This window comes from Epinephelus lanceolatus, chromosome 4 (genome assembly GCF_041903045.1).
Source record: "Epinephelus lanceolatus isolate andai-2023 chromosome 4, ASM4190304v1, whole genome shotgun sequence".
NCBI lineage: Eukaryota > Metazoa > Chordata > Actinopteri > Perciformes > Serranidae > Epinephelus > Epinephelus lanceolatus.
In genome coordinates, this window is record NC_135737.1 from 19,358,917 (window position 1) to 19,378,285 (window position 19,369).

The 19,369-nt window shown below is 43.1% G+C and overlaps 2 pseudogenes; both read left to right on the top strand.

Annotated features, from left to right (window-relative positions):
• The first annotated feature begins 6,320 nt into the window (after positions 1 to 6,320).
• Positions 6,321 to 7,262, top strand: LOC144462676 (odorant receptor 131-2 pseudogene; annotated as a pseudogene).
• Positions 7,263 to 16,589: 9,327 nt separating this feature from the next.
• On the top strand, positions 16,590 to 17,531 carry LOC144462677 (odorant receptor 131-2 pseudogene; annotated as a pseudogene).
• The last annotated feature ends 1,838 nt before the right edge of the window (positions 17,532 to 19,369 follow it).

Here is a 19,369-nt window from a genome sequence, read left to right on the forward strand (position 1 = left end):
GGTTTCTTACGGTAGTGCTAGAGACCAGAGCAATGCCATCTAGAGAAACTATGTCATCAGATAAAGAGTCTCCGAGTTGTTTCGGGCCAAGAACAATAACTTCAGTTTTGTCTGAATTTAACATCAGGAAATTGGTGCTCATCCAGGTTTTTATGTCTTTAAGGCAATTATGAAGTTTAGTTAATTGATTACTTTCTTCTGGCTTCATAGATAAATACAACTGTGTATCATCCGCATAACAATGGAAATTTACCGAGTGATTTCTAATGATGTTACCTAAAGGAAGCATATATAGAGTAAATAGGATTGGTCTGAGCACAGAACCTTGCGGAACTCCAAAACAAACTTTAGTACGTAAGGATGACTCATTATGAACGTGAACAAACTGAAAACGATCAGATAAATAAGATTTAAACCAGCTTAGTGCAGAACCTTTTAGGCCAATTAAGTGTTCCAGTCTCTGTAGCAGAATTTGATGGTCAATTGTGTCAAACGCTGCACTAAGATCTAATAAAACAAGTACAGAGATGAGTCCTTTGTCTGAAGCAATCAGAAGGTCATTTGTAATTTTAACTAGTGCTGTCTCAGTGCTATGATGCACTCTAAATCCTGACTGAAATTCCTCAAATAAATTATTATCATGGAGAAAATCACACAGCTGGTCTGCGACTACTTTCTCAAGGATCTTTGAAAGAAAGGGAAGATTAGATGTTGGTCTATAGTTGGCTAACACCTCTGGATCCAGGGTGGGTTTTTTTAGGAGAGGTTTAATTACAGCTACCTTAAAAGACTGTGGTACATAGCCTGTTAATAAGGATATATTGATCATATCTAATATATGAGTGTTAACTAAAGGTAAGACCTCCTTAAGTAGCCTAGTTGGGATGGGGTCTAAGAGGCACGTTGATGATTTAGATGAAGAAATCACTGCGGTCAATTCTTGAAGAGAAATCAGGGAGAAGCAATCTAAATATATATTAGGTCTTACAGCTGTGTTTGAGGTTAGATAGGTACTATCTGAGGACAGGAGGTCATGAATTTTGCCTCTAATAGTTAGAATTTTGTCATTAAAAAAGCTCATAAAATCATTACTGCTAAGGGCTAAAGGAATACAAGGCTCAATAGAGCTTTGACTCTCAGTCAGCCTGGCTACAGTGCTGAAAAGAAACCTGGGGTTATTTTTGTTTTCTTCTATTAATGCTGAGTAATAGTTTGCTCTGGCATTGCGGAGGCCCCTCTTGTACGTTTTGAGACTGTCTGCCCAGATTAAACGAGATTCAAGAATTCATATGCTTATTATGACATATTTCACAGAAATGTTAAATGAAATGAAATGAGGAAGTAATCACAGTTTATATCCAAAAGGTCAAAGGTCAGCTTCACTGTAACATCATCGTGTTCTACTACAAAAACACTTTGACCATTATTCAAGGTAAGCAGAACATCCTGTTTTGGGTTAGAGTAAGTACGAAATGTTGTGAATATGTCACGACATTAGTACATCACGGTCAGACGTAAGTTAAAAAAGCACTGACTCCATGTCTCGCTCCACGTGAGTTTTCGTGAGTTTTATTTTGTTTCTGTTGAGTTTGACTAAAGTATAAAAGAGTGCCCTCCCTTCAGTTTCTTCAGTTAACTCTGTTAGCACCATTAGCAGTTTTAACATAGCTAGTGGTGCCACCATAGTTTACAATGCTGAAGGGTGTTTTTGTGGCTCTAATTGAAGTCGCATACTCAGTGGAGCATCCCCTGTGGAGACTGGCATTACCAGTGGAAACTGCGAATGAGCAACATTGCTAGCTAGCTCCTGGTCAACCCAGCTAGTGCACAGTGCAGAGCAGCCAGGATAATGTAAACTCACCAGAGGGTGGTGTTGAGAATGGAGCAGGATCGGATCACAAAAGTTGCCTTAAGATGGACACCACCAGGCGAAAAAAGACCTGGGAGGCCCAAAACCACCTGCCATAGAACTATACAATGGAGAGAGCTCATTGAAGCCTTATGTCCCATAGGGGATGAAGAGGAGTAAGTAAGTAAGTACCAGAGGGTGGGCAGTGAGCACTATCTTTCCGTATGCTAATGCAGTGACAGCAAGAGGCATTATGCAATGCGCTGGCCATGTTCGAGCACCTCATGGAGAGGGTCTTGGCTGACATTCCCCGGAGCCGCTGCCTTGTTTACTTGGATGACCTCCTTGCCCATGCTGCAGACTTTACAGTACAGTCCACTAGCCAATCTGAGGGAATTCTTCCAGGCCAGCCGTCAGGCCTGTGCCTTCATCCCAAAAAGTGTCACATGTTCCAGTGAGAGATGTCCTTCTTGGGTCATGTTGTCAGTGCAGCAGGAGTGTCCACCAACCCAGCAAAGGTGGCTGCAGTGAGGGACTGGCTGGTCCTTTGTGATGTTGGAGAACTGCGGAGGTTCTTGGGCCTATCCTCCTATAATCGGAGGTTCATCAAGGACCTCAACACCATCGACAGCCCACTACACTGGCTGACACAAAAACGACAGGCATTTCGCTGTGGGGAAGATTGTGCCCACTCTTTCATGCAGGTCTGGTCAGCTCTCATTGAGGACCATGGGCTGGCCTACCCAGACCTCCAGCGACCTTTCATTGTGGACACTGAGGCGGGCAATGTGGACCTCAGCACAGTGCTGTCCCAGGATGGAGAACAAGGTGAGCAGGTTATTGCCTACTTCAGCCACTCCCTCAGTTGATCAGAGAGGAACTACTGCATCAGCCATTGAGAGCCGCTGGCTGTCGTCCTGGGTCTCCGCCACTTTCGACCAGACCTCTACGGGCAGAGGTTTTTGCTGCGGACTGATCATGCATTCCTCGCCTGGCACCTCAACTTTAAAGAACCTGAAGAGCAGCTGGCCCTGTAGCTGGAGACACTACAGGACTACGACTTTGAGATCTGCCACTGAGTCGGCCGACTTCACGCCAATGCAGACGCACCGTCTCGATGTGCCTATGAAGAAGAGGAATGCCGGTACTGCCAGTACGTGGAGGAACAGATTGCCACAGCCCTGGTGGTAGCAGCTTTGCGAGACCCTGCAGCAGACAATAACAACACTCCTCCAGACAGTAGCAGTGGTGGTCCCCACGCATCACCCACAGCCCATGATCACAGCTTCAAGACCATCGATCCAATACGGCTCCAGCATGACCAGAGCCAAGATCCTGTCCTCCCCTATTGAGGACTGGGTAAAGACAGGCAACAACCAGCATGGCCAACAGTATCACCCCTGGATGCTGAAACTAAGGCCCTCTACTCCCAGTGGTCCAGCCTCACCAGCCATGATGGCCCCCTTCATTGCTGCTGGCAGGCCCTCAGAGGCAACCGTGACATCCTCCAACTCCTGGCACCTCGCCAGCTGCGCCCCAGAGTGCTCCATCTTGTCGATGGCTCAGTGGGGGCAGGCCACTTTTGAGTCACCAAGACCCCTCACCAACACTGGTACTGCTTCTACTGGCCTGGGTGTCACCAAGATGTTGAGCTCTACGTGCACCAGTGTGAATCCTGCATTGCCCAGAAGGGACTGACCCAGCACTCACATGCTCCCTTGCAGCAGTAACAGATGGGGGCCCCCATCGAGCCTATGGGTGTAGACATCCTGGGCCCTTTCCCTATGACTGACCAGGAGAGCCGCTATGTCCTCGTGGCAATGGACTACTTCACCAAGTGGCCTGAGGCTTATGCGGCCCCTGATCAGAGTGCTACCACCACCGCTGAGCACCTGGTCAAAGAGATGTTCTGTCATTTCAGTGTGCCTGAAGAATAACACAGCGGAACTTTGAGGCTGGAGAGTTCGGTGAGGTGTGTCAGTGGCTGGGCATTAAGAAGACCCAGACCACACCACTACACCCCCAGATCTCCAAAATGGCTCCGGGAGGTGCACAAACTGTCCAGGCAGGCCCTCTCAGATGCAGGGTCCCAACAGACACAGGCCTATGGGTCTCGCTGCAGAGGGGAGGACTTTGCCTCTGGAGCGCAGATGTGGGTCCACATCCCCGAAAGGAAGAAGGGCCTTTCCCCCAAACTGAGTCAGTGGGTCGGACCTTGTAGTGTTATGGAAAAACTGTTGGATGTCGTGTACAGAGTGCGACTGGTCAAGAGGAACAGGGTGGTGGTCTAAATCATGTTTGGTACCAATATATTCTCCAATGTTCTGGTAAGACCACAGCATTTTCCCACAAAAATACAGCGCAGTGCTTCATCAGTGGAGTGATCTTAACACATAAGCCATGCAGGTTTCCATTCACTTGTAGTGCAAATTATAACTGCTTTTACAGAACATCTGCAAAAGAAAATTCAAATTAAAGTGTGTTTTCATCCATTGTCTTTATATAAGAAGTTGAGCACATCAAGACCATGGATAAGGTTTTGGCGGTATAACTGTATTATGGTATACCAGGGTATAGTTTGACTGAAAGATGAGTGCCCACCCTTCACTTTTCCACAGGTTGCCCTCTAGCAGCGTTAACTATGTTAGTTCTGAGAGTACCGTCAGCAGTTTTAGCACGGCTAGTGGTGCCAACATAGTTTACAAGGCTGAAGGGGTTTTGTGGCTTTAATTAAAGTTGCTTACTCACTGGAGCTTCCTGGGGGAAGACTGCCATTACCAGTGGTGACCGCGAGCAAGTGGCATTGCTAGCAAGCTCCTGTCCAACCCAGCTGGTGCACAGTGCAGAGCAGACAAGGATAATGTAAACTAACCAGTGGGGACTGGAAGGTGGGCAGTGGGCACTATCTTTCCATATGCTAACGCAGCGACAGCCATGGCCAGAGACATTATGTTTTTTGTGTTGTCCAACCAGTCAGCTGTCTGTCCCATTCTTGTGAACGCTATATATCAAGAACACCTTGAGGGAACATCTTCATATTTGGAGCAAACGTCCACCTGGACTCAATGATAAACTGAATAGATTTTGGTGGTCAAAGGTCAAAGTCACAGTGACCTTACGTTCATCTCATTGTCATAAACACGTTATCTCAAGAGGGTCTTAATGGAATTTCCTCAAATTTGGCAAACACGTCCCCTTGGACTCAAGATGAACTAATTTGCATTTTGTAGTTCAAGCTCAAAGGTCAAGGCCACTGTGACCTCATAAAATATATTTTTGGTCATAACTCAAGAATTCATATGCTTATTATGACATATTTCACAGAAATGTTAAATGAAATAAAATGATGAAGTGATCACAGTTTATATCCAAAAGGTCAAAGGTCAGTTTCACTGTAACATTATAGTGTTCTACTACAAAAACACTTTGACCATTATTCAAGGTAAGCAGAACATCCTGTTTTGGGTTAGAGTAAGTACGAAATGTTGTGAATATGTCACGACATCAGTACATCACGGACAGACCTAAGTTAAAAAAGCACTGACTCCATGTTACAACAGCACTGACTTTTGGGCTCAAACGTGACACCAACAGTGGTCTCCTGGCTGCAGGTCTGTGTCAATTTGACCCATCCACACTGCTCCCACCTGCCCTAGACAGACTTTCTCACTCTTTATAATATGTCTGTTGCTTTGAGCATGAAATATTGACACAAATGGGATTATACTGGAGTTAGCTGAAAGACCGGTGTGGCCCACAAAGATGTCAAAATGGTGCCTTCAGTGTCTGGATCACACACCGAGGGGCGTGTAAAAGTGTTGGTATTTGACAACCTAATGAGAACGGACTGTGATGACACTGGTGAGAAAAGTTTCATTTGCTGTTATTTTTGGATGGTGTAATCTTTAAATTCACACTGCACAGCCCTCTCTCAGAAGGCTGCAGTGAGCTCCACAGAAGACATTCGTTGTTTGAACACCATGGAGGGTGTGGTGACCTGCTCTATTTAAACCAGCATCCTTATTAGAAGCTTGACATTGAGTTTTTATCATTTTGTAAAAAATTGAATTTTCTATTGACACTATTGGATCACAAAATGACATTTGAACTGACTTATATCAGTACCTTAAAAACTTGTGTGTTTACTTAGAAAACAAATGTGGCCCTCTATCTGGAGATGATCGGTAAAGATGATTAACATGTCAGTTGATATCTCTGTGTCCTATCCTTGCTCTGTGTGCATTGATGTGTTTATACTGAGTGGATGAACGTAAGATGTGACATGATATGGTTTAAAGGTTGCATGACAGCCTGTGTTACAGACTGCCAAGATAAATGTGCATGTCCTTTTCTTTTTAACTTGTTATTATTTGATCGTTTAATTTTGAATGTTGTTTGTACATCTGTAATGCACTGTTTGTTCTAATGCTGAAAAAGCAATAAAAAGATAAATCATAAAAAGAAAACAGATATGACCTATAACAACTCATCGATTGGTGGTGAGTCTTTACAGCTGCAGTACAGTTACCGGGTCATTATTGTGCAGCTCCTAGTGATGATTTTTCTTTGCATCAACCTTTTGCTCATTGTGACCTTTTTTAAAAAGGAGTTCTTCTACACAACTACACGTTACATCTTATATGCTGTCACACTACTGTCTGATAGCTTTGTATTATTAATGTCTGATGTCCTTCTTATCTTGACCTTTTTTCAAATTACCATGCATGTTTGGTTATGCATCATCATCACTGTTCTGGTATTTATGTATATGATGCTCACACCAGTTACTCTGACAGCAATGACCCTGGAGCGCTATGTGGCCATATGCATGCCCCTGCGCCATGGAGAGTTGTGCTCCACACGCAGTGCTATAAACTGTATCCTCATCATTCACGGCCTCAGCTCTGTACCCTGTATTGTTGTCTTCTCCAACTTCTTTGCATCAGCTTCTCTAAGCTTTTATGAACAACACAGTGTATGCTCTATAGAGATATTCATGTTGTTCAGATGGCAGGATCATATTAGGTCAGCTGTACATCAGATTTACTTCTTGATTATGTGTATTCCTATTGTATTCTCCTATGTTAAAATAATGAAAGTGGCCAAAACTGCATCAGGAGAGAATAAAAAGTCAACACGGAAAGGGCTCAGAACAGTAATTCTTCATGCTTTCCAGCTGCTGCTCTGTCTCATCCAGCTGTGGTGTCCATTCATAGAAGCTGCTGTACCTCAGATTAATTTCAGCTTATTCATCAGTGTCAGGTACTTTAACTACATAATGTTTAGTCTCGTTCCACGATGTCTCAGTCCTCTCATTTATGGCCTCAGGGATGAAAAGTTTTTTCTTGAACTGAAAAAGTATGCTTTCTTTGGCTTGTATAACAAAAAAGTACTGAGAATGGCTTTAATCTAGTTTCTACGTACTTAAGATTTAAAATGTTTTGTGACTGTGATTTTACTGCTATGATGAATATAATGTCAACAAACCATTAACCCTGAGGTATGAAAAACTTAAACTACAGCTTAAACTGAACACCTTTTTTAAATTCATGTATTTGCATATTTTACATGACTGGATTTAACAGGTCTTTGCCTCATAAATGCAGCTTATTATAGATCTGTGTAGCAAATAACCTTGTTATGAATTAATATGTTACACGTACTAAAAGGACAACTGTTTTACCAATAAATACTTACAGTTTATACACTGTGACCTTGGCCTATACTATATAAGTTGTGTTTTGCATTTTTAAATCCAATTTATGGTTTCACAGTTCTCACCACTTATCTCGTCATCTGATTCATACCATGGTCAAGATTTCCAAAAACATACACACAACACTATAAAAGACACCAGCTCTGTAACAATACTATTTGGCCTGTTTTTCTTCTAAATCATGTTTGGTACCAATATATTCTCCAATGTTCTGATAAGACCACAGCATTTTCCCACAAAAATACAGCGCAGTGCTTCATCAGTGGAGTGATCTTAACACGTAAGCCATGCAGGTTTCCATTCACTTGTAGTGCAAACTATAACTGCTTTTACAGAACATCTGCAAAAGAAAATTCAAATGAATGTGTGTTTTCATCCATTGTCTTTATATGAATAGAAGAAGTTGAGCACATCAAGACAATGGATAAGGTTTTGGCGGTATGACTGTATTATGGTATACCAGGGTATAGTTTGACTGAAAGATATAAGAGTGCCCAGCCTTCTGTTTCCCCCAGGTTGCCCTCTAGCAGCGTTAACTATGTTAGCTCTGATAGCACCGTCAGCAGTTTTAGCACGGCTAGTGGTGCCACCATAGTTTACAATGCTGAAGGGGTTTTGTGGCTTTAATTAAAGTTGCTTACTCACTGGAGCTTCCTGGGGGAAGACTGCCATTACCAGTGGTGACCGCAAGCAAGCGGCATTGCTAGCAAGCTTCTGTCCAACCCAGCTGGTGCACAGTGCAGAGCAGACAAGGATAATGTAAACTAACCAGTGGAGACTGGAAGGTGGGCAGTGGGCACTATCTTTCCGTATGCAGCCATGGCCAGAGACATTATGTTTTTTGTGTTGTCCAACCAGTCAGCTGTCTGTTCCATTCTTGTGAACGCTATATATCAAGAACACCTTGAGGGAACATCTTCATATTTGGAACAAACGTCCACCTGGACTCAATGATAAACTGAATAGATTTTGATGGTCAAAGGTCAAAGTCACAGTGACCTTACGTTCATCTCATTGTCATAAACACGTTATCTCAAGAGGGCCTTAATGGAATTTCCTCAAATTTGGCAAAACATACACTTGGATTCAATGATGAAATATTTTAGTGTCAAAGGTCAAGGTCACTGTGACCCCGTGATTCTCGTGAATGTTATATCTCATGAAATGACTTGAGGGAATTTCCTTAAATTTGTCAAACACGTCCCCTTGGACTCAAGATGAACTGATTTGCATTTTGTAGTTCAAGCTCAAAGGTCAAGGCCACTGTGACATCAGAAAACATGTTTTTGGTCATAACTCAATCAATCAATCAATCAATCAATTTTATTTATAAAGCCCAATATCACAAATCACAATTTGCCTCACAGGGCTTTACAGCATACGACATCCCTCTGTCCTTTGGACCCTCACAGCGGATAAGGAAAAACTCCCAAAAAACCCTTTAACGGGGAAAAAAAATGGTAGAAACCTCAGGAAGAGCAACTGAGGAGGGATCCCTCTTCCAGGACGGACAGACGAGCAATAGATGTCATACAGAACAGATCAACATAATAAATTAACAGTAAACCATATGACACAATGAGACAGACAGAGAGAGAGAGACAGAGACAGAGAGAGAGAGAGAGAGAGAGAGATGCAGGACAGACGGTAATGACAGTAGCTTACAACAACATTAATGAAAGTAATAGTATTTTAATTAATAATCATATATTAATATCTGATAGTATACATGTGTGACAATAATCATATGTGTATAATAACAGTAGAAGTATGACTAATGATAACAGCAGCAGCAGGAGGCATCTGGCAGGACCACGGCAGCAGCACAACCACACATGTCACACTATCCAGGCACCGCTGCAATACGAGTTAACCTGAGAGACAGTGGAGCACAAAGGCTCCGGAGAAGAAGCCGAGTTAGTGACATCCAGAATGGCCGAGTTAGCAAGATGCAGTAATAGGACACAAGAGAGAGAGAGAGAGAGAGAGAGAGAGAGAGAGGGAGCAAAGGTGCCTGGTGTATTATAGGAGGGTCCTCCGGCAGACTAGGCCTAAGTCAGCCTAACTAGGGGCTGGTACAAGGCAAGCCTGAGCCAGCCCTAACTATAAGCTTTATCAAAGAGGAAAGTCTTAAGTCTAGTCTTAAATGTGGAGACGGTGTCTGCCTCCCGGACCGCAACAGGAAGATGATTCCGCAGAAGAGGAGCCTGATAGCTGAAGGCTCTGGTTCCTGATCTACTTTTGGAGACTTTAGGGACCACGAGTAACCCTGCATTCTCCGAGCGCAGAGTTCTGGTGGGATAATATGGCACTATGAGCTCTCTAAGATATAACGGAGCCTGACCATTTAGAGCTTTATAAGTTAACAGTAGGATTTTAAATTCAGTTCTGGATTTTACAGGGAGCCAGTGCAGAGAAGCTAAAACAGGAGAAATATGATCTCGTTTATTAGTTCCTGTTAGTACACATGCTGCTGCATTCTGAATTAGCTGGAGAGTTTTTAAGGACTTACTAGAGCTACCTGATAATAGAGAGTTACAGTAATCCAGCCTTGAGGTAACAAAAGCGTGGACCAATTTTTATGCATCTTTTCGGGTCAGGATAGGCCTAATTTTCGCAATATTACGCAGATGAAAAAATGCAGTCTGTGAGGTTTGTTTTAAATGAGAATTAAAAGACAAATCTTGATCAAATGTTATTCTGAGGTTTCTTACGGTAGTGCTAGAGACCAGAGCAATGCCATCTAGAGAAACTATGTCATCAGATAAAGAGTCTCCGAGTTGTTTCGGGCCAAGAACAATAACTTCAGTTTTGTCTGAATTTAACATCAGGAAATTGGTGCTCATCCAGGTTTTTATCTCTTTAAGTCAATTATGAAGTTTAGTTAATTGATTACTTTCTTCTGGCTTCATAGATAAATACAACTGTGTATCATCCGCATAACAATGGAAATTTACCGAGTGATTTCTAATGATGTTACCTAAAGGAAGCATATATAGAGTAAATAGGATTGGTCTGAGCACAGAACCTTGCGGAACTCCAAAACAAACTTTAGTACGTAAGGATGACTCATTATGAACGTGAACAAACTGAAAACGATCAGATAAATAAGATTTAAACCAGCTTAGTGCAGAACCTTTTAGGCCAATTAAGTGTTCCAGTCTCTGTAGCAGAATTTGATGGTCAATTGTGTCAAACGCTGCACTAAGATCTAATAAAACAAGTACAGAGATGAGTCCTTTGTCTGAAGCAATCAGAAGGTCATTTGTAATTTTAACTAGTGCTGTCTCAGTGCTATGATGCACTCTAAATCCTGACTGAAATTCCTCAAATAAATTATTATCATGGAGAAAATCACACAGCTGGTCTGCGACTACTTTCTCAAGGATCTTTGAAAGAAAGGGAAGATTAGATGTTGGTCTATAGTTGGCTAACACCTCTGGATCCAGGGTGGGTTTTTTTAGGAGAGGTTTAATTACAGCTACCTTAAAAGACTGTGGTACATAGCCTGTTAATAAGGATATATTGATCATATCTAATATATGAGTGTTAACTAAAGGTAAGACCTCCTTAAGTAGCCTAGTTGGGATGGGGTCTAAGAGGCACGTTGATGATTTAGATGAAGAAATCACTGCGGTCAATTCTTGAAGAGAAATCAGGGAGAAGCAATCTAAATATATATTAGGTCTTACAGCTGTGTTTGAGGTTAGATAGGTACTATCTGAGGACAGGAGGTCATGAATTTTGCCTCTAATAGTTAGAATTTTGTCATTAAAAAAGCTCATAAAATCATTACTGCTAAGGGCTAAAGGAATACAAGGCTCAATAGAGCTTTGACTCTCAGTCAGCCTGGCTACAGTGCTGAAAAGAAACCTGGGGTTATTTTTGTTTTCTTCTATTAATGCTGAGTAATAGTTTGCTCTGGCATTGCGGAGGCCCCTCTTGTACATTTTGAGACTGTCTGCCCAGATTAAACGAGATTCAAGAATTCATATGCTTATTATGACATATTTCACAGAAATGTTAAATGTAATGAAATGAGGAAGTAATCACAGTTTATATCCAAAAGGTCAAAGGTCAGCTTCACTGTAACATCATCGTGTTCTACTACAAAAACACTTTGACCATTATTCAAGGTAAGCAGAACATCCTGTTTTGGGTTAGAGTAAGTACGAAATGTTGTGAATATGTCACGACATTAGTACATCACGGTCAGACGTAAGTTAAAAAAGCACTGACTCCATGTCTCGCTCCACGTGAGTTTTCGTGAGTTTTATTTTGTTTCTGTTGAGTTTGACTAAAGTATAAAAGAGTGCCCTCCCTTCAGTTTCTTCAGTTAACTCTGTTAGCACCATTAGCAGTTTTAACATAGCTAGTGGTGCCACCATAGTTTACAATGCTGAAGGGTGTTTTTGTGGCTCTAATTGAAGTCGCATACTCAGTGGAGCATCCCCTGTGGAGACTGGCATTACCAGTGGAAACTGCGAATGAGCAACATTGCTAGCTAGCTCCTGGTCAACCCAGCTAGTGCACAGTGCAGAGCAGCCAGGATAATGTAAACTCACCAGAGGGTGGTGTTGAGAATGGAGCAGGATCGGATCACAAAAGTTGCCTTAAGATGGACACCACCAGGCGAAAAAAGACCTGGGAGGCCCAAAACCACCTGCCATAGAACTATACAATGGAGAGAGCTCATTGAAGCCTTATGTCCCATAGGGGATGAAGAGGAGTAAGTAAGTAAGTACCAGAGGGTGGGCAGTGAGCACTATCTTTCCGTATGCTAATGCAGTGACAGCAAGAGGCATTATGCAATGCGCTGGCCATGTTCGAGCACCTCATGGAGAGGGTCTTGGCTGACATTCCCCGGAGCCGCTGCCTTGTTTACTTGGATGACCTCCTTGCCCATGCTGCAGACTTTACAGTACAGTCCACTAGCCAATCTGAGGGAATTCTTCCAGGCCAGCCGTCAGGCCTGTGCCTTCATCCCAAAAAGTGTCACATGTTCCAGTGAGAGATGTCCTTCTTGGGTCATGTTGTCAGTGCAGCAGGAGTGTCCACCAACCCAGCAAAGGTGGCTGCAGTGAGGGACTGGCTGGTCCTTTGTGATGTTGGAGAACTGCGGAGGTTCTTGGGCCTATCCTCCTATAATCGGAGGTTCATCAAGGACCTCAACACCATCGACAGCCCACTACACTGGCTGACACAAAAACGACAGGCATTTCGCTGTGGGGAAGATTGTGCCCACTCTTTCATGCAGGTCTGGTCAGCTCTCATTGAGGACCATGGGCTGGCCTACCCAGACCTCCAGCGACCTTTCATTGTGGACACTGAGGCGGGCAATGTGGACCTCAGCACAGTGCTGTCCCAGGATGGAGAACAAGGTGAGCAGGTTATTGCCTACTTCAGCCACTCCCTCAGTTGATCAGAGAGGAACTACTGCATCAGCCATTGAGAGCCGCTGGCTGTCGTCCTGGGTCTCCGCCACTTTCGACCAGACCTCTACGGGCAGAGGTTTTTGCTGCGGACTGATCATGCATTCCTCGCCTGGCACCTCAACTTTAAAGAACCTGAAGAGCAGCTGGCCCTGTAGCTGGAGACACTACAGGACTACGACTTTGAGATCTGCCACTGAGTCGGCCGACTTCACGCCAATGCAGACGCACCGTCTCGATGTGCCTATGAAGAAGAGGAATGCCGGTACTGCCAGTACGTGGAGGAACAGATTGCCACAGCCCTGGTGGTAGCAGCTTTGCGAGACCCTGCAGCAGACAATAACAACACTCCTCCAGACAGTAGCAGTGGTGGTCCCCACGCATCACCCACAGCCCATGATCACAGCTTCAAGACCATCGATCCAATACGGCTCCAGCATGACCAGAGCCAAGATCCTGTCCTCCCCTATTGAGGACTGGGTAAAGACAGGCAACAACCAGCATGGCCAACAGTATCACCCCTGGATGCTGAAACTAAGGCCCTCTACTCCCAGTGGTCCAGCCTCACCAGCCATGATGGCCCCCTTCATTGCTGCTGGCAGGCCCTCAGAGGCAACCGTGACATCCTCCAACTCCTGGCACCTCGCCAGCTGCGCCCCAGAGTGCTCCATCTTGTCGATGGCTCAGTGGGGGCAGGCCACTTTTGAGTCACCAAGACCCCTCACCAACACTGGTACTGCTTCTACTGGCCTGGGTGTCACCAAGATGTTGAGCTCTACGTGCACCAGTGTGAATCCTGCATTGCCCAGAAGGGACTGACCCAGCACTCACATGCTCCCTTGCAGCAGTAACAGATGGGGGCCCCCATCGAGCCTATGGGTGTAGACATCCTGGGCCCTTTCCCTATGACTGACCAGGAGAGCCGCTATGTCCTCGTGGCAATGGACTACTTCACCAAGTGGCCTGAGGCTTATGCGGCCCCTGATCAGAGTGCTACCACCACCGCTGAGCACCTGGTCAAAGAGATGTTCTGTCATTTCAGTGTGCCTGAAGAATAACACAGCGGAACTTTGAGGCTGGAGAGTTCGGTGAGGTGTGTCAGTGGCTGGGCATTAAGAAGACCCAGACCACACCACTACACCCCCAGATCTCCAAAATGGCTCCGGGAGGTGCACAAACTGTCCAGGCAGGCCCTCTCAGATGCAGGGTCCCAACAGACACAGGCCTATGGGTCTCGCTGCAGAGGGGAGGACTTTGCCTCTGGAGCGCAGATGTGGGTCCACATCCCCGAAAGGAAGAAGGGCCTTTCCCCCAAACTGAGTCAGTGGGTCGGACCTTGTAGTGTTATGGAAAAACTGTTGGATGTCGTGTACAGAGTGCGACTGGTCAAGAGGAACAGGGTGGTGGTCTAAATCATGTTTGGTACCAATATATTCTCCAATGTTCTGGTAAGACCACAGCATTTTCCCACAAAAATACAGCGCAGTGCTTCATCAGTGGAGTGATCTTAACACATAAGCCATGCAGGTTTCCATTCACTTGTAGTGCAAATTATAACTGCTTTTACAGAACATCTGCAAAAGAAAATTCAAATTAAAGTGTGTTTTCATCCATTGTCTTTATATAAGAAGTTGAGCACATCAAGACCATGGATAAGGTTTTGGCGGTATAACTGTATTATGGTATACCAGGGTATAGTTTGACTGAAAGATGAGTGCCCACCCTTCACTTTTCCACAGGTTGCCCTCTAGCAGCGTTAACTATGTTAGTTCTGAGAGTACCGTCAGCAGTTTTAGCACGGCTAGTGGTGCCAACATAGTTTACAAGGCTGAAGGGGTTTTGTGGCTTTAATTAAAGTTGCTTACTCACTGGAGCTTCCTGGGGGAAGACTGCCATTATCAGTGGTGACCGCGAGCAAGTGGCATTGCTAGCAAGCTCCTGTCCAACCCAGCTGGTGCACAGTGCAGAGCAGGCAAGGATAATGTAAACTAACCAGTGGGGACTGGAAGGTGGGCAGTGGGCACTATCTTTCCATATGCTAACGCAGCGACAGCCATGGCCAGAGACATTATGTTTTTTGTGTTGTCCAACCAGTCAGCTGTCTGTCCCATTCTTGTGAACGCTATATATCAAGAACACCTTGAGGGAACATCTTCATATTTGGAGCAAACGTCCACCTGGACTCAATGATAAACTGAATAGATTTTGGTGGTCAAAGGTCAAAGTCACAGTGACCTTACGTTCATCTCATTGTCATAAACACGTTATCTCAAGAGGGTCTTAATGGAATTTCCTCAAATTTGGCAAACACGTCCCCTTGGACTCAAGATGAACTAATTTGCATTTTGTAGTTCAAGCTCAAAGGTCAAGGCCACTGTGACCTCATAAAACATATTTTTGGTCATAACTCAAGAATTCATATGCTTATTATGACATATTTCACAGAAATGTTAAATGAAATAAAATGATGAAGTGATCACAGTTTATATCCAAAAGGTCAAAGGTCAGTTTCACTGTAACATTATAGTGTTCTACTACAAAAACACTTTGACCATTATTCAAGGTAAGCAGAACATCCTGTTTTGGGTTAGAGTAAGTACGAAATGTTGTGAATATGTCACGACATCAGTACATCACGGACAGACCTAAGTTAAAAAAGCACTGACTCCATGTTACAACAGCACTGACTTTTGGGCTCAAACGTGACACCAACAGTGGTCTCCTGGCTGCAGGTCTGTGTCAATTTGACCCATCCACACTGCCCCCACCTGCCCTAGACAGACTTTCTCACTCTTTATAATATGTCTGTTGCTTTGAGCATGAAATATTGACACAAATGGGATTATACTGGAGTTAGCTGAAAGACCGGTGTGGCCCACAAAGATGTCAAAATGGTGCCTTCAGTGTCTGGATCACACACCGAGGGGCGTGTAAAAGTGTTGGTATTTGACAACCTAATGAGAACGGACTGTGATGACACTGGTGAGAAAAGTTTCATTTGCTGTTATTTTTGGATGGTGTAATCTTTAAATTCACACTGCACAGCCCTCTCTCAGAAGGCTGCAGTGAGCTCCACAGAAGACATTCGTTGTTTGAACACCATGGAGGGTGTGGTGACCTGCTCTATTTAAACCAGCATCCTTATTAGAAGCTTGACATTGAGTTTTTATCATTTTGTAAAAAATTGAATTTTCTATTGACACTATTGGATCACAAAATGACATTTGAACTGACTTATATCAGTACCTTAAAAACTTGTGTGTTTACTTAGAAAACAAATGTGGCCCTCTATCTGGAGATGATCGGTAAAGATGATTAACATGTCAGTTGATATCTCTGTGTCCTATCCTTGCTCTGTGTGCATTGATGTGTTTATACTGAGTGGATGAACGTAAGATGTGACATGATATGGTTTAAAGGTTGCATGACAGCCTGTGTTACAGACTGCCAAGATAAATGTGCATGTCCTTTTCTTTTTAACTTGTTATTATTTGATCTTTTAATTTTGAATGTTGTTTGTACATCTGTAATGCACTGTTTGTTCTAATGCTGAAAAAGCAATAAAAAGATAAATCATAAAAAGAAAACAGATATGACCTATAACAACTCATCGATTGGTGGTGAGTCTTTACAGCTGCAGTACAGTTACCGGGTCATTATTGTGCAGCTCCTAGTGATGATTTTTCTTTGCATCAACCTTTTGCTCATTGTGACCTTTTTTAAAAAGGAGTTCTTCTACACAACTACACGTTACATCTTATATGCTGTCACACTACTGTCTGATAGCTTTGTATTATTAATGTCTGATGTCCTTCTTATCTTGACCTTTTTTCAAATTACCATGCATGTTTGGTTATGCATCATCATCACTGTTCTGGTATTTATGTATATGATGCTCACACCAGTTACTCTGACAGCAATGACCCTGGAGCGCTATGTGGCCATATGCATGCCCCTGCGCCATGCAGAGTTGTGCTCCACACGCAGTGCTATAAACTGTATCCTCATCATTCACGGCCTCAGCTCTGTACCCTGTATTGTTGTCTTCTCCAACTTCTTTGCATCAGCTTCTCTAAGCTTTTATGAACAACACAGTGTATGCTCTATAGAGATATTCATGTTGTTCAGATGGCAGGATCATATTAGGTCAGCTGTACATCAGATTTACTTCTTGATTATGTGTATTCCTATTGTATTCTCCTATGTTAAAATAATGAAAGTGGCCAAAACTGCATCAGGAGAGAATAAAAAGTCAACACGGAAAGGGCTCAGAACAGTAATTCTTCATGCTTTCCAGCTGCTGCTCTGTCTCATCCAGCTGTGGTGTCCATTCATAGAAGCTGCTGTACTTCAGATTAATTTCAGCTTATTCATCAGTGTCAGGTACTTTAACTACATAATGTTTAGTCTCGTTCCACGATGTCTCAGTCCTCTCATTTATGGCCTCAGGGATGAAAAGTTTTTTCTTGAACTGAAAAAGTATGCTTTCTTTGGCTTGTATAACAAAAAAGTACTGAGAATGGCTTTGATCTAGTTTCTACGTACTTAAGATTTAAAATGTTTTGTGACTGTGATTTTACTGCTATGATGAATATAATGTCAACAAAACATTAACCCTGAGGTATGAAAAACTTAAACTACAGCTTAAACTGAACACCTTTTTTAAATTCATGTATTTGCATATTTTACATGACTGGATTTAACAGGTCTTTGCCTCATAAATGCAGCTTATTATAGATCTGTGTAGCAAATAACCTTGTTATGAATTAATATGTTACACGTACTAAAAGGACAACTGTTTTACCAATAAATACTTACAGTTTATACACTGTGACCTTGGCCTATACTATATAAGTTGTGTTTTGCATTTTTAAATCCAATTTATGGTTTCACAGTTCTCACCACTTATCTCGTCATCTGATTCATACCATGGTCAAGATTTCCAAAAACATACACACAACACTATAAAAGACACCAGCTCTGTAACAATACTATTTGGCCTGTTTTTCTTCTAAATCATGTTTGGTACCAATATATTCTCCAATGTTCTGATAAGACCACAGCATTTTCCCACAAAAATACAGCGCAGGGCTTCATCAGTGGAGTGATCTTAACACGTAAGCCATGCAGGTTTCCATTCACTTGTAGTGCAAACTATAACTGCTTTTACAGAACATCTGCAAAAGAAAATTCAAATGAATGTGTGTTTTCATCCATTGTCTTTATATGAATAGAAGAAGTTGAGCACATCAAGACAATGGATAAGGTTTTGGCGGTATGACTGTATTATGGTATACCAGGGTATAGTTTGACTGAAAGATATAAGAGTGCCCAGCCTTCTGTTTCCCCCAGGTTGCCCTCTAGCAGCGTTAACTATGTTAGCTCTGATAGCACCGTCAGCAGTTTTAGCACGGCTAGTGGTGCCACCATAGTTTACAATGCTGAAGGGGTTTTGTGGCTTTAATTAAAGTTGCTTACTCACTGGAGCTTCCTGGGGGAAGACTGCCATTACCAGTGGTGACCGCAAGCAAGCGGCATTGCTAGCAAGCTTCTGTCCAACCCAGCTGGTGCACAGTGCAGAGCAGACAAGGATAATGTAAACTAACCAGTGGAGACTGGAAGGTGGGCAGTGGGCACTATCTTTCCGTATGCAGCCATGGCCAGAGACATTATGTTTTTTGTGTTGTCCAACCAGTCAGCTGTCTGTTCCATTCTTGTGAACGCTATATATCAAGAACACCTTGAGGGAACATCTTCATATTTGGAGCAAACGTCCACCTGGACTCAATGATAAACTGAATAGATTTTGATGGTCAAAGGTCAAAGTCACAGTGACCTTACGTTCATCTCATTGTCATAAACACGTTATCTTAAGAGGGCCTTAATGGAATTTCCTCAAATTTGGCAAAACATACACCTGGATTCAATGATGAAATATTTTAGTGTCAAAGGTCAAGGTCACTGTGACCCCGTGATTCTCGTGAATGTTATATCTCATGAAATGACTTGAGGGAATTTCCTTAAATTTGTCAAACACGTCCCCTTGGACTCAAGATGAACTGATTTGCATTTTGTAGTTCAAGCTCAAAGGTCAAGGCCACTGTGACATCAGAAAACATGTTTTTGGTCATAACTCAATCAATCAATCAATCAATCAATCAATCAATTTTATTTATAAAGCCCAATATCACAAATCACAATTTGCCTCACAGGGCTTTACAGCATACGACATCCCTCTGTCCTTTGGACCCTCACAGCGGATAAGGAAAAACTCCCCAAAAAAAAACCCTTTAACGGGGAAAAAAAATGGTAGAAACCTCAGGAAGAGCAACTGAGGAGGGATCCCTCTTCCAGGACGGACAGACGAGCAAC